This window comes from Canis aureus, chromosome 13 (assembly GCF_053574225.1).
Source record: "Canis aureus isolate CA01 chromosome 13, VMU_Caureus_v.1.0, whole genome shotgun sequence".
Lineage (NCBI taxonomy): Eukaryota > Metazoa > Chordata > Mammalia > Carnivora > Canidae > Canis > Canis aureus.
In genome coordinates, this window is record NC_135623.1 from 39,053,804 (window position 1) to 39,081,332 (window position 27,529).

General features: G+C 37.0%; 1 long non-coding RNA gene across 1 annotated transcript; it reads right to left on the reverse strand.

Annotated features, from left to right (window-relative positions):
- Nucleotides 1–4,455: 4,455 nt before the first annotated feature.
- On the reverse strand, nt 4,456–27,529 carry LOC144281630 (uncharacterized). The gene is made up of 3 exons (XR_013350061.1): nt 27,213–27,529; nt 24,283–24,396; nt 4,456–5,087 (listed from the first exon to the last, which is right to left on the reverse strand). It is a non-coding gene; the product is annotated as an uncharacterized LOC144281630 (long non-coding RNA).

Sequence of the window (27,529 nt, forward strand, 5' to 3'; positions counted from 1 at the left end):
TACACTACATTAACAAAATGAAGAATAAAAAATCATGTGATCATCTCAATAGATGCAGAAAAAAGCATTTAACAAAATTCAATATCCATTTATGACAAAACTCTCAACAAAGTGAGTATAGAAACATACTTTAACACATTAAAGGTCATACATAGCAATGTCACAGCTAATACCATACTCCATGCTGAAAAGCTGAAAGCCTTTCCTTTAGGATCAGAAATAAGACAAGGATGTCACCTGGTCAAAATAGTATCAGAAGTCCTAGCCAGAGCAATTAAGCAAAACAGAAAGAAAAAAAAAGAAAAGAAAAGAAAAGAATCCAAATTGGAAAGAAAGAAGCAAAATTGATACTATTAGCAGATGACATGATAGTATATATAAAAAATCCAAAAGACTCACAAAAAAAAAAAACTGTTAAAACTAATATATGAGTTCAGTAAAGTTGCAGGATACAAAATCAATACAAAAATATGTTATGTTTCTATATACTAATAACAAACTATCAGAAAGATAAATTAAGAAAACAATTCTGTCTATAATAGCATCCCAAAGAGTAAAATATCTAGGAATAAATTTAACCCAGAAGGTGAACGACCTGTATATTGAAAACTATAAGACATTAATGAAAGAAATTGAAGAAGACACAAATAAATGGAAAGACATTCCATGTTTGTGGATTAGAAGAGTTAATACTGTGAAATGTGAAAATGTCTGTATTACCAAAAGCAACTTATGGATTCAATGCAATCTCTATTAAAACTCTAATGGTATTTTTCACAGAAATATAATAAACAATCTTACACTTTGCATAGACTCACAATAGATCCTGAATAGTTGAAGCAATCCTGGGAAAGAAGAACAAAGCTAGAAGTATCATGCGCCCTGATTTCAAATTACATTTCAAAGTTGTAGTAAATAAAAGAATATGATATTGGCATAAAAACAGACACATAGGTAAATGGAACAGAATAGACAGCCCAGAAATAAGCCATTACATATATGATTAATTAATTTATGACAAAGGAACTAAGAATATACAATGAAAAGGACAGTCTCTTCAATTGGAAAATTGGAGAGCCACATGCAAAAGAAGGAATATGGACCATCATCTTACACCATGCACAAAAATTAATTCAAAATTGATTAAAGACTTGAACATAAGATCTGAAACCATAAAACTCCTAGAAAGGAACATCATCAGTAATATCCTTGATATAGGTCTTGGTGATGATTTTTTGAATGTGACACCAAAAGCAAAAGCAACAAAAGCAAAACTACATCAAACTAAAAAGCTTCTGAGCCACAAAGGAAACCATTAACAAAATGAAAATGCAATCTACTGATGCAAGAAAAATATCCAAAGGAGACAATGAACTTGTACACCCCAATAGTAAAGAAACATCCTGATTAAACAATGGGCAGAAGATCTGAATAGACATTTTTCCAAAGAAGACATATAAATGGCTGACAACCACATGAAAAAATGTTTAATATTACTAATCATCAGGGAAATGCAAGTAAAAACCACCATGAGATATTAACTCACATCTGTTAGAATGGTTATTACCAAAAGACAAGAAATAACAAGTGTTGCAGAGGATATGGAGAAAAAGGTAATCTTGCACACTGTTGGTGAGAATGTAAATTGTGGCAGCCACTAAGGAAAACAGTATGGAAGTTCCTCAAAAAATTAAAAATAGAACTACCATAGGATCCAGCAATTCCACTTCTGGGTATTTATCCAAAGGGGGGGGGGACACTAATTCAAAAAAATGTATGTATCACCATGCTCATTGCAACATCATTTACAATAGCCAAGATTTGGAAACAAGTGTGTACACACACACACACACACACCTACACACACATAATGGGTTATTACTCAGCCATAAAAATGAATAAAATCTTACCATTTGCATTAACATGGATAGACCTTGAGGGCATTATGCTAAGTGAAATAAGTCAGAAAAAGACAAATACCATATTGTCCCTGTTATATGTGGAATTCAAAAAACAAAACAAAATACATAAATACAGGGAAGGATTGGTAATTGCAGGAGGTGGAGTAGGGGTTAGGAAAAATGGGTGAAATAATTTTTTTCTTTTTTTTAATAAATTGAATAATATTTTTTAAAAAGAAAAATATAAGAAATGCTTTTGGAAATAATAAAAGTAAATCAATTGAGATATAGTCATTGTTCTAGATCAAAGGCACAATATTATTAAGATGTCAATTCTCCTTAAATTGATTTAAAGATCCAGTGCAATTTCAATAAAAATCTCAGCAAGCTATTTTGCAGATACTGGCAAATTTGTTTTAAACACTGAATAGTCTAGACAGTGTTGATGAAGAGCAAGTCAGTGAACTCACACTTCCAAATTTCAAGGTTTATTACAAAGCTACATTAATCAAGAGAGCATGATATTTTGAAACAGACACATAGATAAATGGAACAAAATGGAGAGTCCATGAACAAGCCAATGCAAATATGGACAATTCGACCTTGGTCAAAGGAGTAAAGACATATTAATTAAAAAAAAAAGGATAGTCTTTTGGTCATTAGTAATCATCAACAAATAATAAAAGTATAAATGGATCATTATAAGGAAATAAATGAACAGACATACAAACTTTGCATCTTAGCATAAATTCACTTAAAATCACTAACTTCTTTAAATATGAAATCCAAAACTAAAAAATATAATGGGAAACATGAGAAAATTTCCAAGTTCCTTGATGACTTGTTTTCATATACATTAGCAAGTATGATCCGTGAAAGGAAAAAATTGACAACGTGGACTTCATTAAATTTAAAACATCCACTCTCTGAAAAACAATGTTGAAAGAATGGAAAGACAACCCCTAAGTAGGAAAAAATATAAATAAATAAATAAATAAATAAATAAATAAATATATATATATATATATATATATATATTATATGCTACGTTATACATTTATAGTTATATATAAAGATTTGGAAGCAAAATATTCAAAAGACTAGTAAAAATACTCCACAGTAAGAAACAAAATCCCTGGGGCACCTGGTTGGCTCAGTGGCTGAGAATCTGCCTTTGGCTCAGGTCGTGATCCTGGAGTCCCAGGATCGAGTCCCACATCGGGCTCCCCACAGGGAGCCTGCTTCTCCCTCTGCCTATGTCTCTGCCTCTCTCACTGTCTTTCTTATGAATGAATAAATAAAATCTTTTAAAAACAAAGAAACAAACAAAATCCCTGAATTAAATAGGGCAATATGAATACCTTATCAGATAATATATATAGATGGGCAGAAGCATGAATAATGCTCAACATTGGGGAATTACTGGAAAACAATACACATTGTACACTAAGGAAAAGCAAATTAAAATACCAATGAGATACCCTACCCATCTATTACAGTGGCTGAATACTAAAAACTGAAAAAAAAAAATTGCTGGTGAGGATGTGGGACAATAGGAAGTCTCATTCACTGCTGATGGGAATATAACTGGTACCACTGGTACCACCTCTTTAGAAGGCATCTTGTCAGACTCTTGGGAAGCTAAGCCTACTGTCACCATATGGTGCAGCAATTGGGCCCAGTATATTTACCCAACTGGAGTGAAAACATAGATCTACATAAAAATCACTAAGAACATATATAAAGTGGATTATTAACAAAGGGCAAAACCTGGAAGGAACCAAGCTATCCTTTAATAGGTCAACAACCAAATGAGGCATACCAGGTGGAGACATCTGAGGCATACATGCACCACAGGCACAGGGTAAGGAAATACATGAGTTTGGACACAGGGTAGAGGAACAATAAATGAAGTCTGGGTGGACTGGAGGTGCACAGACTGTGGACAAATATGAGCTGGTATGACCTGAAGCACCAGAGATAGACATACTTGAGCATGGGATACAGATGCAGAGAGTGGGAGGTCTCATCTCAGATACAGGCACAGGAGATAGAGACACTCAAGGAAAGATATGTGCCATAGGCCCAGCAGAGACTGACACTAGTTGCCTGTCACAAGCTTTAGGAACAGGAGGATATAGACTCGAGTGGGTTGACATGGGCTGCAATAATAAAGGGGGATAAAAACCCCATAGCAAGGGGATTTGCTGCACCCCAGAAGGATGGGCAGATGTGCCCATGAACACACTCTTCATCTCCCTCTCTGGACCAGGCTGATGAACTGGAACCTGCTGCATCTATGAGACAGGAGTTCTCCCCTCCCAAGATCCTCTATACTCCCTCCTTCTGGCTGCAGGGAACCTGACCTATCTAACAGCACCAGGCTGAATCACCGGCGCTGTGTATTGTGTGATGCACATTATATACGCTAATAAAGGCTTGAATGAATAAGCAAATGTATTACAAGGGGGAAAAAAAGCTTTCCTGATAAAGTTGGACATAGGTATTTGTCCACAACTGATGTGACCACGACTTTTTAGAATTAGTGGCTCAAAGGACTGAGGGAACTAAGGTCAAATGCCACATCCAACCCTACTATTCCCCATTTTGAAAATTCCATTGTTAGAAAGGCACAGTACACAAGTCTTCAGGTAGACTCGAGTCATGGTAGGAAGACCAACTGGGGCAGCTGTATGAAGTAAATCTTCTCAGGAAGCTTCTCCCCCACTCTGTTTTCCAACAGGCCTGAAAGCCCTGCGTCTGAGGCAAGCAGACAGCAGTCATCAGAGCAAGAGTGTTGATACAACATTGGTGCAGCAAAACTCCTGGTTTATTATCCACATTACAGCTTCTGTACACTCAGGGTGACTCAAAATAAAACCAGTTAACTGGTCCATGTTATGGCCTTCTAAGAAATATGAAAAAAAATTCCCTCTGCAAACGTACATTACACAGAACTCACAAAATGTGTGAACTCAAGGGAACTACCAGTTAGGATCCAGCACCCCTGCCCTGGCCTTACATTCTTAGATGAGCATGTGCTTCCTTTACGTCTCATTTAGGTTTTAGTACCCGCAAACTCTATTTCCATTTATATAAATGCACGCTTTGCAACAGGATGTTATAGCAGTCTCAAAGGTTCCATTCACGGTTATCCGAAATAGATTTATTCCCCTTCAATGACTTCTGTCAGGGAAAAAAAAAAAGCGCGAATATGTTATTTTTCCTTCATGAAGCAAGAGCCACTTGGGGTGGATGCAGCCAAGTTATTCCCCACTTTATAAATTACACATATTTAGCCTTTTTGAAAGCCCAGGTGGGGAAAGTGGTTGATGTGTCTGGGTAGATCTTTTACTGCCAGGGGCTCTTTCACATGATTTCATTTATGCTTCCCTAAACTCCATGATGTGGTCACATTTTTAGATCATTGGTACCATTTTAATAATATTTAATAATGAACAAACTAAAGCACAGAGAACCGAAGTGATATCACTGCCCAGTGAGTGTTGTACCCGAGGTTTAAATCCTCCTGATATGAAAGCCAATGTTTCTTTCATGTTGCCACCCTGTTTTCTTCCATTAGAATACTTGTATTTATTTATTCTTCTCTCATTCCCCCGAGTACCCCACATCAAATGCAAGGGCAAGCAGATGATGGAGGCAGTATTTTAAAAGGGTAAGCGGAACAAGGAGTACTGAAGAAAGGCTCCCAAATTTAAGGGAAAAAAATGTCTAGTTAGCTGGGAACCTTGTGACACAGGACCAGGAATGATAGTGGAGAGAGAAGGGATGAAAGGGAGAGAAAGGATGATGCTTGAAGCACTGAGGGCTGGTACCAATTCATTCTGAAAGGAAGGTCAACCATTTTTCTTCAGATTTCTTGTAAGTTTCCACTGGTTGTGTTTTTGTTGTTGTTGTTGTTGTTGCTGTTGTTGTTATCCTAGTCTTTTAGGTACTTGATGTTGGAGGGGGGTGGGGAGGCAGCGGGGATGGGTCTTTTCAAAGACTAGAGAGTTTTGCCATGGTACTGCGGAGCTGAGGAACAACTGGAAGTTGAATTAGATGTATCATGTGTCTGGAACTGGTGGAGGCCATGACCTACATGGAAAAGCCGGTACTTACAATGGAAATGGGCAAATGTAATGATTCTTGAAACTTTGGGATAAGAAGAAAGGAGTTAATTTCTCCTTTGATAATATAATACACAGATGACTTTTTTGACTACTTTCCACGTTCCCAAAACCATGTGGGGATGAGATCTGTTAATCTGTTGAAGTCTCACAAAATCTCATGGGATACATACTATCATTACCCCATCTTATGGAGGAAGAAACTGAGGCCCAGAGAAATAATTTGCCCATTCCCCGCTTCTCTTTTTGTTTCCTTCTCTGTTCCACTTCTTAAACCATTTCTTGAAGGAGAGACCCAAATTTACTTACCTCCCATTTACTCTGACCCAGTAAAATGTGGCTTCCATTCTGTCCTTCCACCTCCAACAATACACACCAATAGAAACCTTGCCAATGACCTCTTCACTTCTAGTTCCAGTGATTGTCTTTTATTCTTTATCCTACTTCACTTTTCTGAAGCTTTTCATGATGTTGACAGACCCCTTCCTTTTCAAAGCATAGGAGCTTCCTATTCCTGGCTTTGCTCCTATTTTGGTAGCTACATGCCCTCAGCCCTCTTAGGTGTCAGCCACCCCCTGCATTCTGAACAGCTCTAGGCTCCCTCCTTCACCCTCTTCTCTCCTGATTCTAACAAGGGAGTCTCACCGAAATACAGGAGGGATAGACAGGAGAAAATTAGAATCACCTGGAAGATTCTTAAAACCACTCATGCCCTCTTCCAAGCTCATGGTGGTTCTGATACACACCTTGTTGGGGAGTAGAGCCAGGAAGAATTATGTTACCCCCTACCTTAGTGAATTTATCAAAATAGATATTTGAGAAGGAAGAGCTCATTCTTCTTTCTTTTTTAAGGTTATACCTTCCGCACTCTCACCTCCAAAAAAAAAAAAAATTCACTTTTGCCTGCCTTTCCACAAATTTTTAAAATCTTTTAAATGGCATCTATTGAAATTAGTAAAAAAAAGAACTAGAGGTGGGGAAGAGAAAGAGAGAAGTCACTGGCTCGGGTATTGTGTGCTTCTGTAGAGCAACAAGGGGAAATGATATAAAGGAAGCTGCAGCCTTGGAACCGGTGTGTGTTCATTATGGGGGGAAAGGCCTGTGATGTGCAGCCAAATCCAAGCAGTCCAGGATGCTCAGGGAGGAAGTCATCAAGGGCAGAGAGAGGCTTGCTTATGCCATATGTAGAGGTAAGAAAGGAGAGTTTGGGATTGTGGCCTTTATGTGTACACATGATTCCCCCCAACCCCCGCCACTTAAGTTTCCTCCATTTAAAAATAGCTATAGATACAATATGAGAACACAGACTCATTGCTTCTGTAATGTTCCAGAGAAATATACACAACACGGTTCTGGTCATAAGGAAACATTAGAAAAACCCAAATTGAATGATATTTTACAAAATGACTGGTTTCTGATCTTTAAAATACAGCTATCATGAAAGTCAGGGAAGACTTTACTTTTCAGATTCAAGCAGACAAGAGAGACATGACCACTAAAAGCATATATGAATCAGACATTTTCCTATAGAAAAATATTACTGGGCAACTGGCAAATGTTGAATAGAGTCTCTTCAATGAAGGATATATGGTAATTCTTCATATTCTTCTTGCAATTCTTCTGTAAGTTTAAAATAGTCTCAAAATGTTTAAAAAATGTTTTATTAAAACAAATAACAATAAATCACCCATTTGACAACTTGTGTATCAATAAGTGTATGTCGTTAAGCATTCTTCATGAGTAGTAAAACCCTTCTTTATTGCACCATGAACTCTGCTAAGAACTTGATATGTATTGTCTCACTTAATCTTGACAACAACTCCATGACGAAGATACTAGAAGTATATTCCTTTTGCAAAGAAGTCAAGCATCTTGCTTGGCCAGAAGCAGAACAAGGAATTGAACCAGGGTCAGTCTGACACTAAAACCCATGCTCTTACACAATGCTATTCATCTGAACGTGATGACCCAATATCATTAGTCATAGGGAAATACAAATTAAAACCACAATAAGACACTAGCATACACCCATCAAAAGGACTGAAATTAAGGTAAGCAACACCAAACACTGGAGAGGATATAGAGCAATCATAATCCACAAACACTGCTTATTGGAGAATAAAAAAGCCATCAGCACTTTGGAAGAAAGTTTGCCAGTTTCTAATAGATTTAAATTTATGCCTGCCTTTGACTTAGCCATCCTACTCCTATATATATATCAAAGAAAAATGAAAATACATGTCCATATACCGATGGACACTATAAGAATGTACACAGCCACTTTATTTGTAGTAGTCCCAAACTGCGAACAGCCCAGGTATGTGAAAAATGAAAAAAAAATGGTGGTTTTTTTTTAAATAAATACTACAAAGGAACTAAGTGCTAATATGCTCAACAACATGGATGCTTCTCATAGACATTATGCTTCAGAAAACAAAAACAAAACAAAAACAGGGACACCTGGGTGGCTCAGTGTCCAATTCTAGATTTTGGCTTAAGTCATCACCATGCTCAGCAGGGAGTCTTCTTGAGATTATCTCTCACTGCCTCTGCCTCTGCCCCTCCCTCCCTATCTCTCTCTCTCTCTCTCTCTCCCTCTCTCTCTCTCTCTCTCTCAAATAAATAATTTAAAAAGAAGAAGAAGAAAATGAGAAAGAAAAACAAAAACCAACCAGACACAAAAGCATACAGGCTGTGTGATTCCATCTGCACTGAGTCCTAAAACTGCCAAAACTAACTTATGGGTAAAAAATCAAGCAACGGCTTTCTCTGAGGTAGATGAGAGGGGCTGACTCACAAGAAGCATGGGAGAACTTTCTGAGGTGACAACAACATTTCATATCTTGATGGGGTGTGAAGATAAGATCATATCTTATATTAGTCAAAATCACATAGGTAAGACCAGTGCATTTTAACATATGTATGTCTAACCCTAAAAATAACTAAATAAAGAAATAATACAAAAGCCAAAAGAGATGGGAAGAGGGGTGAGATATAAATGAAACAAGCATGGCAGAGTGTTGATACTATTAAAGCTTAATGATAAATACACAGGGAAACGTTATGCTATTCTATTTACTTTGTATATGTCTGAAATTTTCCATAATATAAAAAACTTCCAAAAATGATTACCAAATTCTTAGTATGTGTTAGGAGAACTAAAATATGAATGAGTGGTTGGTTTGAAGCCAGGTTTCTGAACATCAGGGCCCAGTACATAAAGCAAATCTGATCATGTTTTTTCCCTTCTGAGAGACTTTGATGAGTTTTCCACCCTCTGCCCTAAGGAAGAGAGTGTGAGCTCCCCAACATGGCTTATAAGATCCTTTATACCAAACATAGAAACCTAGAGCAATGTGCAGTTTCCTGTAATATTTTACTTTATTTATTACTTAGACTATCTCTTTGAGGGTTTTATAGGTAAAATAATTTATATTAATGAAGGAACTCAAAAAGGATGAATAATAAGCAGCAAGGCCTAGAGAAAATTAGGACTTTAGACTCTTCCTTCAGTTTTTTCTATACCATTCATTCGAGTTCCTCTGTGGTAGGAAGAATTAAAAGATAGCTAGCAAGATTTCTAATCCCCTGCATTTTGCCCTGTTATAATACCTTTCTCCTGAGTATGGGCAGGACCAGTGAATATGATGGGATAATCACATGACTTTGAGTTAATCAAAAGGGAGAATGTCCTGAGTGGGCCTGATCTAATCAAATGAGTGTCTTCAGAGAAGGGGAAGTGTCCGATGTTCTCCTGTCAGCCTCAAAGACGAAGTAAACTGGCAATGTTGTCTGTCACTGAGGGGCCACGTGGCAAAGGCCTGAAGGTGATCTCTAGTCACTTATAATGGTGTCAAATCAACAACAAGCAAGAGAAAGATTTTTAACCACATAAACCCCAAAGAACTGAATTCTGCCAACAACTATGTGAGCTTGGAAGAGACCCTCAAGCCTCAGGTATGATACAGCCCCAATCAACTCCACAACATCAGCTTGATGAGACCCTGAGCAAAGGACTCGGTTAACCCACAGAAACTTTGAAATAATAAATGTATTATTTGAAGCAACCAAGTTTCTGGTCATTTGTTATGCAGGAATAGAAAATGAATAAATTCTCTTTTCTCCCTTCTCCACGTATTCCCCTCAATGCTCCAGTCACTCTGAACTTTTCTTAGTTTCCTAATTAAAATGTCACTCACAATGACTGTGGTTTTGCAAGAAATGTTCACTTTGTCAAAAATGCCCTTTTTCTCTTTTCTGCCTACTGAATACTACCCATCCTTCAGGATCCTGATCAACCCATCCTCTCCTGGAAGCCTTGACTTCCCCAAACAGAATTCATTCCTCCTTGCTCTGTACTCCTATCACATCTTGTTCTCTCTCTCTCTCTCTCTTTCTCTCTCTCTCTCACAAAACTTAACCAACAGCAAGAACTTATATCATCCACTTAGAACTAGGATAGTGCTTAGAACCTAGCAGCCACTCAGTAAATAGCTAAAGAATTAATAGACCTATTGTTTTTTCATTCAAATGCTTCTGACATTTAATCAATCTAACAAATATTGCTTTTCAAGTCCTCTTACAGCTGCTGTGAAAAATAAAAAGATTAGAAGGTCATGTTTCCGTTTCAAACAGGAGGCGTAAGCTTTGCACACCAACAATAATTATGAGAGGAAGAACATGATGTGTGTCACATAAGTGACACTGGTCTGTGGGAGGTCTCACAGAAGGAGAAGAAGGGTCCAAGGAATGGAAAGGAGTATACATACGTCTCCAGCTGCATCTATGTATTTTAGGGAACCCCATTTTGTCATCATTACCAAGGAGGCAGGGACAAGAATGGAAGAAAACTGACTGTTCTTATCTTTGAGGTGGCTGGCTGGTGAGCATGCCTTTCCCAGCAATCCACAGTCCTCTGTGAGCTGACTGGAGCATGCACACAGCTGTGAAAACAGCCAGAGGCAAAGTCAGGTCACAGAGGGGGAAAGAACTGTTGAGCAAAGTCAACTTCCCTCTAAGACCCTGCGGACTGCAGGGCCATGAGAGATGCTGAGCCACAATGTCTTGCTTGATGTTGTATGTGGTGCTACTCACAGCAGCTGGTTCAATTGCTGGTGGTGTGAAACCCAAGGAAAATGTCCCCACAGCTGCTGATGTCAACATGCACAGCATCAGACACCCACATCCTGTTGCCTTGCAATCACCCTAGTTGTGCTTTATATGGTATATCAAAGAGGATATGCCTCCCCACCGCCATAGAAGCCTTTCATTTTTTAGCAGAGAAGAGAGATGTGTTTGAATCCTGCCTAAAGTCCACCAAATGTGAGCCAGGCTTATTTCCTCTCTAATGCTTTACAGCTTGCGTCACACACCAAATGGTAACTCAACACACTTAACTTTTGGTATCAATTAAAGACTCTCTTCTCTTCCTTCAAAAATTCTCCTCTACTCAGTTTGTATCAAATAAACTCACAGAGAATTACATGGAGTGTCTATAATATTAAAATCCACTTAAATTATAAACCAGTTAAACATTTTGATCCACTTGCTTCTCTGAGCTTACAAAATGTTGTAGATATAAAGTTATGATTATGCTTACTTAACTCAGTTCCATGCTCTTCAGCCTTATCCAGTTAATTAACCAGGGTAAAATAATCATCAGATCATTGGATCAACCCAAGTACTCCTATTGAGCTCTTTATTTTGAATTGAACATTTTTAGCTTTGGAGAGGAGGATAGGAGAGAAAAAGAGTTCAGGATTTATTGGTAATAAACTGACAGTGGAGAAACTTTGTTTTTTTGTTTGTTTGTTTTTTGTTTTTTTCTAGTTGGAATATTTCCTCTGTTCATACTTCTTTGAATCATTTATGGGCTAAATTTGATAGTACCCTGGTTACCTCAGTAAGGGTCACAGAGAAGCACCTCCCTTGGCAGCCACCTCACTGTGGGACTTTCCAACACTTTTCCCAGTCTCTAATGCACTCATTGTAGTGATGATGACACATGTCTTGGCAAAATATCTCCATGTTCAGAAGTAGAAGAGCTCCAATGTTCTTGATTCTATTTAAGACTTGTACTAAAGTTATCTGCCCACCACAGTCTGACTTCTTTAAACCTCATCTAATTTTGTCCAGATTTAGTTTGGTCAACCATATTAATTTGCTAGGATAAAGAGATAATATTGCCTTCTAGAGTTGAAACTAAATATTAGAGATAATATTGTGTTAAGCCATCCATTTCCAAACCTGGTCGTCTCCATTTAAGTTGGTAAATGCTTATGAGGTTGCCATTTGCTTTCTCACAAAAGGTCATGTGGAACATGAGTTTAAAAATATGCCCATAACTCAGAGGGTATCAAGGGAGTGCTTACTAAATGTTCTACATTTTATTTCTGTTGATTAACTGGTTTTAGCTTTTCTTAGTAGGCTTTTGTATTGACTCATGGACTAGCCAAACTAAATTCCAAGAGTCTGAAGTTAATTTGTGATGGGACACAGGATAAACAATAGACATATTATGAAAAACATAACAAGTTTCACAAGTTAATCTCTCTCTGAAAAAAAACGCCAAAACACTTGCATTCATTATACCTTAACAAACCTTTTGCAAGCATATACACCAACTGATAAATAAGTATTTTGAATTCTCCAATGGTGGTAGTTATCCACTTGTCAACAGTTCAGGTTTAGAAACCCTTATTTTTACCTGCATAGCTGACTGTATCACATTCTGTTCTTATAATTTTATTAAATGAGTGAAAGTAAATAAATGAAAAGAATGTTATGAATTATAAATGCTATAAATCCAATATGATTGAAACAGATAAAATATGATGATAAAATAGCATTGAGTAATTATTGTATTAAATCAGGCCAACTATTCATTCAACTGTTAAAGTACAGAATTAAAGAATAGCATAATGTACTGGAAGTAGATCACCAAAGATTATTCTAATGACAGATATTTACTTAAGAATATCATAATATTTAGTTTATTATCTGAAAATAAACTAGTTTGTATTCAGTGTTCATAGTTTAGATTGTTGTGCTCATTTTCAGAAGTACATAATGTACCAAAAACTGTTATTAACTGTAGTTGTTTGGAAGATGGTGTTCAAAGCCAGACAGATCTGGGTTGATATCTCCACTCCTCTACTTACCTAATGGAAGTTACTAATTCTTCTTGAATCTTAGTTTCCTCATCTTAGTTTCCTGAAAAAGTTTGGTGTTTGTGTTGTTTATGTTTAGAGTTGTTTACACGGAATGAAAGATAACATATCTTTCTTTTTTTTATTTTGATTTATTTATGATAGTCACACACACAGAGAGAGAGAGAGAGAGGCAGAGACACAGGCAGAGGGAGAAGCAAGCTCCATGCACCGGGAGCCTGACGTGGGATTTGATCCCGGGTCTCCAGGATCGCGCCCTGGGCCAAAGGCAGGTGCTAAACCGCTGCGCCACCCAGGGATCCCAACATATCTTTTTGATATGGAAAGATACCTGGTATGTAATCAGCTTTCACGAGATGTTAATTTTATATAAAAAGCTGTATATCACATGTGTACTAACTGTGGCTAATTTCTGAATATATGCCTAAGAAAAACTGGAATGTATCTACTATAAACTAAATAATGTGGCCCAACTTATGCTGGTAAGCTAGGAAATAAAGAGTATAGTCAATGTATTGGAGAAAAGAAGCTTCATCTGCTCTTATTGCCATGCCAGCACCCTTGAGAAAGCTCATGGAGGTCCCTCATGCCCATCTGGGCGTGACCTACAGAGATGCACCAGGCAAACATGCTCTGCGCTCATCACTCAGCGAACTCATTTGAATGAAGAAGAGGAAGCATTCTGTATTAGTCAGGGTTCTCCAGAGAAACAGAATCAATAGGGTGCATTTATATAAAAAAGAGAGATGCATTTTAAAAAAATGGCTCTCATGATTATGGAGGCTGGCAAATCTCAAACCTGCAGAGCAGGCCAGCAAGCAGGGAAGAGTTGATGCCATTGTTCAAGTCAGAAGGCCGTATGCTGGAAGAATTGCTTCTTCCAGGATTCCAGTTTTTGTTCTGTTAAGGCTGTCAACCAATTGGATGGACCCCACTTACATTATGGAGAGTAATCTGCTTTACTCAATTTCCACTGATTTACGTAATACTCTCATCGAAAAAATACCTTCATGACAATATCTACAAAAAAAAATGTTTGACCAAATATCTGGGTACCGGGTCCTAGTCATGTTGAGACATAAAATTAACCATCACACTTTTCATGAATATCATCCTCAACAGATGTTGACAAGTGCAGTGGTGAAGATTACAAGTTTCAGAGCCTGGCAGAAATGTATTTCAATTTATCTGACTCTTCAGTTTATCAGCTCTATGAAAACTCTGTAAATTTCCCAAACCTTATGTGTAAAACAGGAATCAAGATACCCACAGCAGAGGTTTGTTAGGATTGTTGTAAGGAGAAAATGAAATGATGCAGCTGACGTGTTTAGAATTGTACGTATCATCCACTATGAATTCAATAACCAGCTAGCTGCTTTTCCTGGTAAAAACAAAACAAGAAGTGTTGTTTTGGTTAGAAGAAAACAAGCCCACAAGATTTGCTGATGACTCTGCCTTGGTTAGCGCCTGACCTATCTCACATCATATTTCTTCTAAGTGATGCCTTGTTTTTGTTAAAATAAATTAATCCACTTACTACTTTGTAAAATGCACTTCTCACCCAGTTTGTCTTCCTGTACTTTTTCTGTCTTGTCTGTCTGGTCACTGCTATTCTCTTCTGTACATTTTTGTTACCTGCAATTCCCAGGTATAGATCAATAGATATTACAAGGATAATAAAGGAAAGGAAAAGCTTCCTGCACTTTATCCTTGTAGGCACAAAATGGATCACACTTTCTCAGTAAAGAAGCCAAGTAAGTCGACTAGTTCTGCATTTAAACTTGTTCTCCCCAATGTATAGTTGAGATAGGAATACTGATTAATATATTTGAACAGAAATGTATCAACACTTTCAAAACTGGACTACTCTCTCCATTTCCATACAATTAGACCCACAAATACACACTTATACACACCCACAGTCCATACTACTGTTACAGAACATCCTAGGGGTGGCACATTTCTGCAGAGAGTAAGTGGTGGTCTTTGTTTGCAATGCCAATCCTCAAGTTAATTCTGCAACAATTCATTCCCTATTCCAACCTACAGCCTCAAGAAAACTATGAATGAGAGTAAAAAACTGTTTTAACTCTAGACCTTACTCAAGTTTACTATAATGAATATTACTCCTAGATTAGGTAATTGAGATAACAGATCATGATTATTTTTAGTAGCCATGTAGTATAAAATAACAACAGTGACTATATTAATAACAGAGACTCCTAGAAAATTTTATAAAGATCACAACATCTGGGTGTGAGCCATTAGAGACTTACCATGTTGCAAATGTATTATTATGTTTGTGTAACTTAAAGAGCCCTGAGCTAGGAGACTGACATGCAGGCTCCAGTTCTGGACCTGCCGCCAACTGCTGATCTTGAATAAGTCATTTGACCTTTTTGGGCCTCAGTGTTCATCCTGGTATTGGGATCCTTGCTAAAGTTAATTGAAATACTGTAACTGAAAGCTTTTTATAAACCTAACTTATAGGCTAGTGGAAGTGGTTAGTAATAGGAGCTAATATTTATTGAGTACTTGGCATATTCCAGATTCTTTTTAAGGACTGTGTGTGTGTGTGTGTGTGTGTGTGTGTTTCATTTAATTCTCATAACAATACTCAGAAATCATTATTAGGCCCATACCACAGATAAGGAAACTGAGATTGATAAACATAAAGCAACTGAACAAGATCACAGCAACAGCAGGTGCTAGAAACAGGCTTCAAATCCAGGCATTTGGGCTATAGGAGTCTAGGCACTAATTTCTCCCATCTTCATGGTTAGGACTTGAAGGATTGTTAACATTGGATAACTGACACTGGCTCATTCTGCAGAAGATGACACTGAGGCAAAGTAAATCCGAAGCTCACACCACAAAATATTAGACACAAGACATCTCTCCTACCACTGATGTCAATGTTTTTTCTCTGAAGGGAGATGGAAGTTAGAATAATACTTAGGAAATTGTTAACCTGAGTGGGATGTCAGACACAAATAGGAAGATTAAAAGCCTTGAGACGGGAATTTTACAGAGACAAATTGTGGGGCTGATGGAGAAAAGAACATGAAGGATATTGATAGAGGATACAGGTAAGAAAAAGACACAGAACCTTGCAGAGGTAAAGACTTTATTTATTGGTTTGTTTTCTTTCCCTGTATCATTCTAGAAGGCATAGCCAAAGCTGAGAAGTTCAGTGTGAAATTTGGAGTCAGTACTGAGCTCAAATCCTTGCTTTATGTGGACCATGAAGCAAGACGTAATCAACTTGAAGAATTTCTACTCCATGCTGAGATTAATAAATGAGTCTTTTTTAATGGATATGCTGTTTTGAGGCCTTTTCATACTTATCTGCCACCACAGATATAATGAGAAATAATATGAAAATTAATGAGACAATGCTTTTAAGATTTCCCTGACAAGTTTCAAAAGCACCTCTAACTGCAGATGCATATCTGTGATGAACTACTGAACCCTGGCTAGTGTGACTTGTTGAACCTTGTATATTGTGAACAACAGCTATAATAACCCAATAGTTGATGACTTCCAAAGGAGTATTATTAGCCTTCATCTCAAGTAATTTAACTTATATTTTGGTCAGTTCATTCTGGAAATTTCTGTATTTCAATAAAAGGCAGCTCTCAAAAATTTACTGAGATAAAGATTGGTTTCACTTTAAAACTTCGGAGGGTAGGGATTTGACTAGCGCAGTATATGAAGCATAGAGCAAAAATAGGAGAAATAGTCTAATCACAATATTAAAAGTCTACCTTTTCAATTTTGTTCTAAATATCACAATCCAGGAAAAGATGAATCATTTGTGTCAGGTTATTTATTTCTTCAATTTTTAAAATAATGCCTTTCTCAATACTATCCCCCGGCATAAATTTTAAAAACAGGGGAGGGGAGAAAATACTAATTAAATTACATAATAGCCAATACTTTCACAATTTTATGACTTAAAATAGTGGATGAAAATAGCTTATTAAAAGTTCCATCTTTTACAGGATTCTTATTTTTAAAAGGTAGCTAGTGTTGGGGTCAGATGACCAGAAACTGGGTTTAAGTCAAACTGACCCAGGGCTATAATCTTACTTCTTCTGACAGAGAAAAATAAGAGCATAGTAATCATTGGGGCTATTTCACCAAGAACAGCAGAGCTGTATTTATTACCATCCTAATGGAGACTCATTCCATGAGCAGTACTGTTTATTTCTTTGAAGGCTTGACTCCCAGGGGGGAGAGTCCTACTTAATCATATATGCACCTATCTTGAAGTAACAGATATCCTATGCAATGTAAAGCCATTACTGAAAAGAATAACTACTCTTTACTGAGCACCTACTGTGGACCTATAATTACATGCATTTTCTCATTTAATTCTCATAACAATATGTAGGAGGGCATTATGATCCTCATCATACAGGTGGGAAAAAGGGCCTCAAGAACATACATAACTTGTTTAATGGTGGCATCTATCCCATAACTATTACAGTAATCACGCCTATAGTCATTATTATTAAGAAGAAATTGCTTGACCCTGGAATTGTGTTGTAACATGAAAGCTAGAAGCTCATTATTTCAGACAATGGAACATCTCATTCACTGAAACATTAACACCCATCTGTGATTTTGGAGAGGCTGAAAAACAGTTGTGGCAAAGCAAGCAGGAATCTTGACATTTAGCCTTTCAAACACATACTTTGATAGATTTCCTGAGAATAGTAAACCTCAAAATTGTGCTTTAAAGAAAAAAATCCATCCATGATATAAATAAATGATTGCCCTCAAATAGGAAGCTCTGCATTCAGAAACGATCATGGCTCTCACTGTGTCTAAAAGGAAATCTCCTGACTGAACATGTTTTTCAATCAGTCCTGAACAACTGAGCAGACAGTATGGTGGTAAGGACTGACTTTCCACAGAAAGCTTGATGAAGAGTTGCCACTGAATAATGGGATCTGTGCCTATGACATAATTTGGCTGTTTAGATTTCTCTTGCCTCAAACCTCCATGCCTTTCCCTGGAGGTCTGTAAAGAGATGGGGTATTTTCCCCTTTGAGAAGACTAAAAGAAAAATTAACCTAATTTGAGAATAAGAATAGAAGTAAAATGATTCCCAGTGAACCACACATTATTTTAAAATAATGTCTTTGACCAGCTTGCCATGAAATATATGGCATGGCATGTGTGCTTCTTTCCTAATGACAAGTATAGCACCATCCACCATGTCCCTGGACCCATTCCTTTCTCTTTTTTTGTAACCATGTATCTCCTCTGTGTCAAACATCTCACTATACACTGTTAGTCTTACTAAAGTCATTGGGTACTTGTTTTTTTTGTTGTTGTTGTTGTTTTGCTTTGTTTTTTTGTTTTTTTTTTGTTTGTTTGTTTTTTACCATTAAAAAAATCATTATGAAGGGAAAAGATATTTTTTAAAAACTAAAACCATTGATGTTCACACATGCACACACACATACACAAAGCAAATCAAAAAGAATTTAATCAAAGCCTTGCTGTTTACTGCTAAGTGTTAGATTAGCTGATGAGACTGTTTTGTAATTTTTATCTAATGCTTTTATAGATTTTTAAAAGTCCATTCTTTTCTAAATCCTAAGAATGAGCAATTATACTTTTAGAAAAGCATAATTTACACAAATCTGTTCAAAAGGAGAAACTATAGAAACATTTAAATCCTGTTTCTTGAAAAAAAAATCCTGCTTCTAGAATATATTTAAAAATTAAGAATGTTCTGATTAGGACCATATCTGAATGTATGTTTTAATACCTCAATTTCTGAAAAGGGAATATAATTTTTAAATCTTGGCCAAGAGCTGAGAAATTTCTTAGAAACATACTAAGTCCTAGAAGTGCCCACCACATTATACCCATTCCTAACAAATCGTTTCATGTAGGTTAGCAAGATATTTGCAGGAATGAGGATTTGTTTCTAGAGCCTTTCTAAATTCTAAGATTCCCATGCTATTTTCATTTTAATCAAAACAAAATTTACCCTGGTACAGCACAGACCTCAGGCACCACTCCATTGTTCCACAGAGCAGATGTTTTGGAATTCACATAATGACAGACAGACTTCCTTTATGAAAGGTTTCTAGAATGAGGGCTTTGGTCAAACTGGTCATGCCTGTATTAAAACCTTTCACTCATCAGAACAATATTTGCATTTCTGCACTTATCTCATGGCAATCTCATCTTGATAGAAAGTCAAGTTTCTTTGAACTTAATTGCATACCCCTCCTCTTTTTTTTTTTTTTTTTCTTTTTTCAAATTACATTCCTAACATTTGGAATGTTGAATCATCAGGACTGCACTTAAAGCTTAGCTTTTTTTTTTTTTTTGAGCTATCATCTCAAATAATAGGCAAATGGGGAAATAATATCAGAAGAAATTCATTACAAAACTAAGACCTTTAAGTAACTGGCACCCCAGCTTCAAACAAGCAAGAGACACAAATGAGTAACCATTCCTAGCTTAAGCTCTAGATGTCCCCCGGAAGGCATCCATGGCATAAAAGGAATACCTATCTATTGGGTGCCCTTAAGAACGTAAGACAGACTATTCCCTCAGTATCTAGGACTGATACACAAGCACTTCCTCAAGAACCAGGCAGACCAGTGAGCCAATCCCTCCGAGAATTCTTAGCCTGGACTATTGATGAGATTGTGGAGAACTGGGTTATTTTTTAAAATCATCTGATATTGCTAATGTTTACTGGGCCTGGCCCATCCAGTCCCTGGGTGTGAGAAATTTTCAGGGGACACTGACTAAACACTAAAGTACCATTTCAAACCATTAAGCGCCACCTAGGTCTGTGCTTTTGAAGTAAACATCCCGTTTCCATCTTTGATTTCATTGACCCTAGGAAGGGGAAACACGTGGTCTTTACAATCAAAAGGTCTGTATTCAGTCTTCTTTGAAAGTTGAAATTCAAATTTTCCAAAGATTTCTACCTAACTTTAATTCCCATTACCCCAGGGGACGCAACAGATATCACCCTGATTTTACTTAATTCCAAAGAACAAATGTATGGGGCTATGTTCTTGGAGCTGAGTGTATGTATAAAAGGAACTAGGTATGCCAAAGGTAATTTGCTACTTTTAACTCTTCTCTGATCAGAATATAGCTACCTTTAAAACTTGCTTGAACAGGATTGGTATCCTCAAAGTTTTGCCATTTATCAGTCCAGAGAATGGGCTTTGGTTTGACTGCTGGGCTCTAGAGTTTTCTCCCAACAAATTTCTACAGATATGCATATTGTCATGTTTGCATATCTGAGTTGCAGATAATCAATGCAAAAAAGACACCCTCCCTGTTTCTTAAGGAGGTGACAATTTAATTGGAAACAATTTAATCCCATGTGACAGCTATTATCAGGGTGTCACTGAAGTCCAAAGGTTGCACTTTATGCAATCTCAGGGGACTTCAAGTGGGAAAGATTTTCAGAGGAATACTTCCCAACTAACTATCTTAAACAATGCTTAAGATAACTTTAACTGTATACAGCATGACCATAAGAAAAAGAGTATTTACATCACCCAGGCTTATTACTCAGATACTAGCCTCAGGCTTTATATGGAATTTCTAGTTCGATAAACTGTCCCTGGCAGCATATTTCCTATCAGAACCAAATTTAACCTTCACAAGAAAAGGGAAATTTTTAAATAATAAAAATTAATCTTGGAAAAAAATTAATCTTGGCTTTCTAATGTATATGCGTAAAGCATAAGGCAATAGAGAATATGGTAATAAGTAAAAGATGGGAATTCTGAGTTCTAGCCTGCCATGAATTATGACCCTGGGCAAGTTACTGGACTTCCTTTTCTTCAGTTTTCAAGGAAAAATTACAAAGGCTTTGAAAGCAGAAAAGCCTAAATTTGAATCTTATCTCTGCCTTAGATTAGCTGGGCAAACTTAAACAAGTTCAAAGTGTATCTGTTTGCTTTCTCATTTTTACCATGGAGATAACAGGGACTATCTCAAAGAGTTGTTTTGTGAATAAATGATATAACATATAATGCCCCCAATACCATTGGCACTCTAAACGTATGTTAATATATTTATACTGCTGAGAAAATCTAGATGAAAACAGTTTGAAGAATTTCTAAGCTCTATTCAAATGTAAGAGATGATTATTATTTACAGCCTCTGCTTAATAACTAAAAATTAATAGCAACAGAAAAGAATGTTCTTAGCTGAGAAGTATTAATAATGTTAAGGCTGGGAATATAGTTTCAATATCTATTGCTAATCTTATTCATTTTTGCTTTTAAATGAAATGTTCTACCTTGATTAGAACAGCCATGAGCAATTCCATATCAGTCTACATTTCAGAAACCATAATTCTACACTTCACAATTCTTTTTTTTAAGATTTTATTTATTTGAGATAGAGAACATGAGGGATGGTGGGTAGAGGGTAAGGGACAATCAGACTCCCCACTGAGCAGGGAGCCCAACGTAGGGCTAATCCCAGGACGCTGGGATCATGACCTAAGCCAAAGATGCTTAACCAACTGAGAACACAGGTGCCCATTTGTACCTATTTCTAATCATTGGTACATGTCTTGCTATAGACCACGATTGGTGTTGATCTTCAAGGATTACTTTCATAAGATCCTTACTATGCTTTTTGGTCTGAATAAATGTAATATGTATACTCTGAACGTATGTTTTATACACACACACACACACACACACACACGACCCTCTTGCTATTCCTGATAAGTGAATCACTTCATACTATAATATATAAGATATATAAAATGCTAGGTTATAGCCAAGCTTGCAGGATCCAGAAAACCTTATATAATTTTGATTCATCCCAGTCCTAATTACTTCTGTTCTTAGTGTTCCAACTCCATTCTTCTTATCTTCAGCCATTCCAGCCGCAAGAACTCTGAAAAGCTTTCTCTCACAAAAACTACAGGTGTGAAAGACAGCAGTATTTAACAAAGGTTTTCCCTCTTAGATGAACTGAAAGGAAACTCTTAAAGAAAGAAAAACCTCCACAATGAACACAGGCAGGATGCCAAAGCAGTTTGTGAAAGCCACTGAAGCATAACTAAGTCTCTAATTGTGGAGATCCCCATTATCAACTCTTCAATATACAGGACAGTATCCTAAGCGTGTCGTCTATTTGTAATCTATTTTATTAAAAAGAAAGTCATTGGTGAGGTTGGATGTGGCTCAATGAGTGGCCAGAGTGGAATAATATTCAAATCTCTATTGAGTTCCTATGAGCAAGTCTCTCTGGTAGGTGCTATGAGACACATATAGCTGAGTAAGTCAAGGAAAGCTAGACTTACCACAATTAACCATTGTACTGGGTACAAAAGGGCACTATCAATAAATGTTCTTTTAATGAATCCATTATTGCCAGTGTTCTGACAGAACTATAAGCAACACACTAAAGTACATAAGAAAAGTGAGATGCATGTCATGTCCTGGAAGATCAGGATGGAGGTAACATTTTGGACTGAGATTGGAGAACTAGTAGCCTGTTAACAAGGAAAGATGGAAGGGAGGGAAGACATGCCTAGGCAGGAAAGTGAGAGAGTGTGCCCACAGCACCCTTTAAATGGTAGCCTAACGCCATTGCTTTATTTCTCATGCTCCATGTGTCACTCAGGGAAAAAAATCTAATCTTGGCTCCTATTGTTAAAACTAAAGATGATTTGTCTTCTGATTCAATCAAACCTGTAAGTTCCAGCCTCCCCATGTATAAACTAGGGATTGTAACCCACCTCATGAGAGGGTGTCTGAAGATGGTACGCTTAAGACAGATAGTGCTAGGTACCTATCAGGCCCCCAGTAAGCGTAACAGTATCAAATCCAGAAGTAGCAGCTGCTGGCTGTCTGAAACGTTAGATTTGCTTCCAAAGAATAATTGTGGGAATGCCTAAACATAATCAAAGCAGCTATTTTTTTTCTTTGAATTCAGTTTAGCTGTACTCTCATGGTAATTTTATTTTATTTTTTTTAGCCTTCTTTTTTTTTAAGTCCTAGATGTCCTCTCAAGTTATAAAGGAAGCATAATGTTCAGCTTGTGCTCTCACAATCTCATGCATGTTTGAACTCAGATCAACTGATGACACATCTTAAAGATTAAAACTTAAAACTTGCCTTCATGATTCATGTAACACAAAGATGGCTTCATCTGATATTAGCCCATATTAGAATATTCATTCATCTGTGGTGTTATATTTCAGAGAACTTCGGAGAAAGGTTTTCTGTTACAAGTATTTGTGGTATATTTCATAGAATGACATAATATCTAAAATATATATATTTATAAATAAATTCATAAAATATCTAGACTCTAGGCTTGGCTAAAATGTTAAGGTATGAAATACATAATCTCAAAGCCATTCTCTGATTCATTGCTTAGGACAAAAGGGCACTTTCATAATTAAATGCTTACAAACATAACAGGCCTTATGTCAATTGTTTCACATGCATTTAAGTATATAAACGAAATGAACTGTTTTGAAAATTCCTACATTTATTTTTCAATCAAGGAGTCTTTAGAATTCAGCCTAGAAATTGGTAAATACAAATCAAATATAATTTCTAAGAGTGGGAAATTTAAATTTAAAACTTTAGTAGATGGGCAGCCCCAGTGGCACAGTGGTTTAGCGCTGCCTGCAGCCCAGGGTGTGATCCTGGAGTCCCGGGATTGAGTCCCACATCAGGCTCCTTGCATGAAGCCTGCTTGTGTCTCTGCCTCTCTTTCTCTCTCTCTCTCTCTCTCTCTCTCTGTCTCTCATGAATAAATAAAGTCTTAAAAAAAAAAAACTTTAATAGGTGACCATAATAAAAAAAAAATTCCTTCTTTTTTAAAAACATGCTTTAGGTTGAATGAAAGAAACAAAATTCACTTAGACATCCTCAAAATACAAAAAATAAAAGGGGACTGGGGTATATCCCCCTACCCTTTGGAATAATTTGCTGTCATTTGCAGATGACTTGACAGACACATTTACACAGTGGCAGAGAAAAAAAAAAAAGGAACAGTTAAGCATTTGAAATTATTACTTCACCCATAAATGAGAACAATAATACTTACTGTGGGTAAGACATCTTGACTAAATGTGGTGATTTTCTCCTTTTCCCCAAATCTTTAACTTCCCTAGATTGGAGATGTCACTTTCCCTGGAACTTTTGGCCAAAGGACAAGAGACTATAAAACAGGATACTGAGTGAGTCATAAGAAACAAAGGAAAAAGCTTATCAGGGTTTTTCTGAGATAACCTTTCATTATGAAAACAGAGGAGGGAAATCTTCAACCTGAAAAGCCTTAGTCAATAAAGAAAGGCATATATATTAAGATTTAGTTTTCAAAACAGGATTACTTTGTATAACTGCAGAGTCTAGCAACACACACAAAATTTCTGCAAATTAATATGAAAGCAAACTCTACCATGCTTAGAAGTTTAATTTCTTTTTTCAGAATTACTTTACAATAAAAAGTGTAGACAGAGTGGTTCCTGCCACTTGTTGCTGATGCTCACACTGAATTACTTTGGAAGAATTACAGATTATATTAATTAAAATCTCAATAGCAACTATCATCTGTATGGTGTCTTATAAATTGTTTGCTTCTACCTTATCTCACTTAGTCCCAGAAACCCTTCGAGATAGTTTCAATAGCATTCCAAAAGTACAGATGAACCAAAAATTTGGAGAGGTTAAGTGACTTTCCCAAGGTCACCGGCTCTGCTGGCACAGGTACTCAGGATCTATCTTCTTCTAAACCTCTAAAGAGCTTCTACATAAGAGTTCCATATAATCTCTCTCTCCTTATATATAGAACACAACCTTTGAAGGTTTCTGAAAAGTATTTGGAATATATGGATTATTCTTGGGAATGCCTTTTCTTTTTTCAGCAATTAAGTCATTGTACCCTCTCATAAAGCTTACCAAGATTTCAGGGGACCCAAGAATTACTGACAAGGTTATTCTCAAATGGAACACTTATGGATATGTGTTCTAATAAAACAAAATTAAGTTTACATCTTCTGTCTGTTATCAGTCAAAAATCAAATAGCCAGAGTAGTACAAGCCCCCATATTAAAATAATGAGAGCAGATGTTCTAAATCTGTTTTGTGCAATCTAGGAGCCACTAACCATGTATGGCTATTAAAATTTAAATTAATTTTAATAAGTTAAATAACATAAAAATGGCAGTTCATCAGTCATACTAACCACATTTCAAGGGCTCTATAGCCACAAGGGCTAGTGACTATTGTATTGGGCACCACGGATAAAGAACATTTCTATCATTGCAGAAAGTACTATTGGATGGTGCTGGTCTAAAGTGTAGCGGTTGTTATCCATGTCAGCCAGCTTCTTTCTAAAGCAACTCTAGCTCTACAAATCTGTCCTCAAGGGTCAGTGGCACAGTGTGTGTGTGTGTGTGTGTGTGTGTGTGTGTGTGTGTGTAAAACAAACCATGATTCTATTCTCCCCCCAAATGATAGGAAAACCAACAAGTCACAAACACAGACTATTTGTGTGGCTTCATTTGATGTGGGAAGAGACCCAAATCTCCATGTTAATATCAGTCAACCCTCAAGACAATTTTAGCAATGAATGATTAATATGAACGGAGCTCTGTAATAGAAAAAAAGGGGGGCTGGACAGAACATTTCTAGTTTGGTTGGGTTTGTGGATAGGGAGAACAAATAAGAGGAATTAGCCCTTGGAGATGGAGTAGTTGAGGCAGCAATGAGGAGATGAGCCTTCCCCAGGAGAGAAGCCATGCAAAAAAGCCAGGAGGGTCTAGAAAACACCCAGGGAAGATGTCCCCTCAGCTCCACCTTGTGATTTTCTTTAAGGAACCAGATGGTTGCCTTGGCTGAGAGAGTGAAAATAAGGAAAAAGATGAAAACCTCAGTAGAAAGGGCTGAATTTTGTTCTTATTGAATTGTCTGCCACAGATGGCCAGGCATTCCTGAACTTTTAAAGTAGGTTAATCTGAAGAGGCAGTGGTTTGGGGAACTGGAAAGCATTCAGGCCAGAATCCTCCATCTGCCGCTTTCTACCTCTCTAGCATTGGTCACATTTAACCTCAATGGGCCTTACTTTTCAATCATATTGTTCTACAGAGGGCTAACCATGCAGAAGGCACGGTGCTTGGGGAGAGTGACAAAGATAAATCAACCAAAAGAACTCACATGAGTAGATAATTATATATTTATATAATTCCATGAATTATGGAATAATAATAATAATTATTATTATATGTCTGTCACTACAGACGTATGCAGAGAGTAAGAATAGGCCTGGAGAGGTTTCCAAAGTCTTGAAAGACTCTGTAGTAAAAGTAGTGGTATCTGAGCTAAACCATTAAGGACAAAGAGTAGTTGGGGAGGGTATAGCTGGGGTTCATGGAGAAAAGGCAGCATAAATCAAAGAACAGAGGAAAAAAAATATATATATATATATTGATATTTATAGCATTTATATTAATATTTTGAAAATCAGAAACTGTCCCAGGGTGAAGGGAAAGAGACATTGATAAAACAAGAAAACACTCTATGCCTGACAGGCTGAGTTAAAGGGAGTAATGAAAAATTACTGATTAAAAAAGAAAAAAAAAATGAGTGGCTGGAGATACCAAATAAATCCTTTCCACCAAGAAGAACCTTTTCTTTCTTTTTCTTCTGCCTCTACCTTTGTGTTTTATTGCATCTGCACAAGACAGGTTAGCAACTGTAATGATAGAAACTTCCCTTTCTGGCCAGACAGGTTGCACCAGTGAATCTCTGATAGCAGACATACTAGGCTGGCTCTTTCAGATCTCACTAGCAACCAGCACTCCTGCATATCCAAGCTTTTCCTTTCACCAGCCCTGGGAATTCCTCTCCCATTACTCCTAAGGTTGAGGCTAGACAAGGACTCTCTCACATGACCTTTTCAAATTACAGAGAGAAAGTTCTTTTGATTTCCCTTAGATTTAAATACGAATCAGAACCTACAGACCCATTACTCACCTCCTTCTAATTCCAGATGTCTCATAAGGCTCCAGTTTATGGCGTCTAGATATCTCTTACTTGGAATCCCAGGGTCCCTGGGTGATGTTCAGAAAAGAACAACTCACTGCCCCAAGAGAGACAAGCATGTGAGGGTCATTGATCCATTCCCCCGAGGGACTGTCTTTTCTGGAAGCAAGGCACCAGATGAGGTCCCGATCTTGTCATCTCCATTTAAAGTTTTTTAACAACAACCAAAATAAAAACTAAAAAATACTCCTTTCTGACACTATCTGCTATTGGTTATTTTTGATACTTAAACAACACTTAAGGTTCCT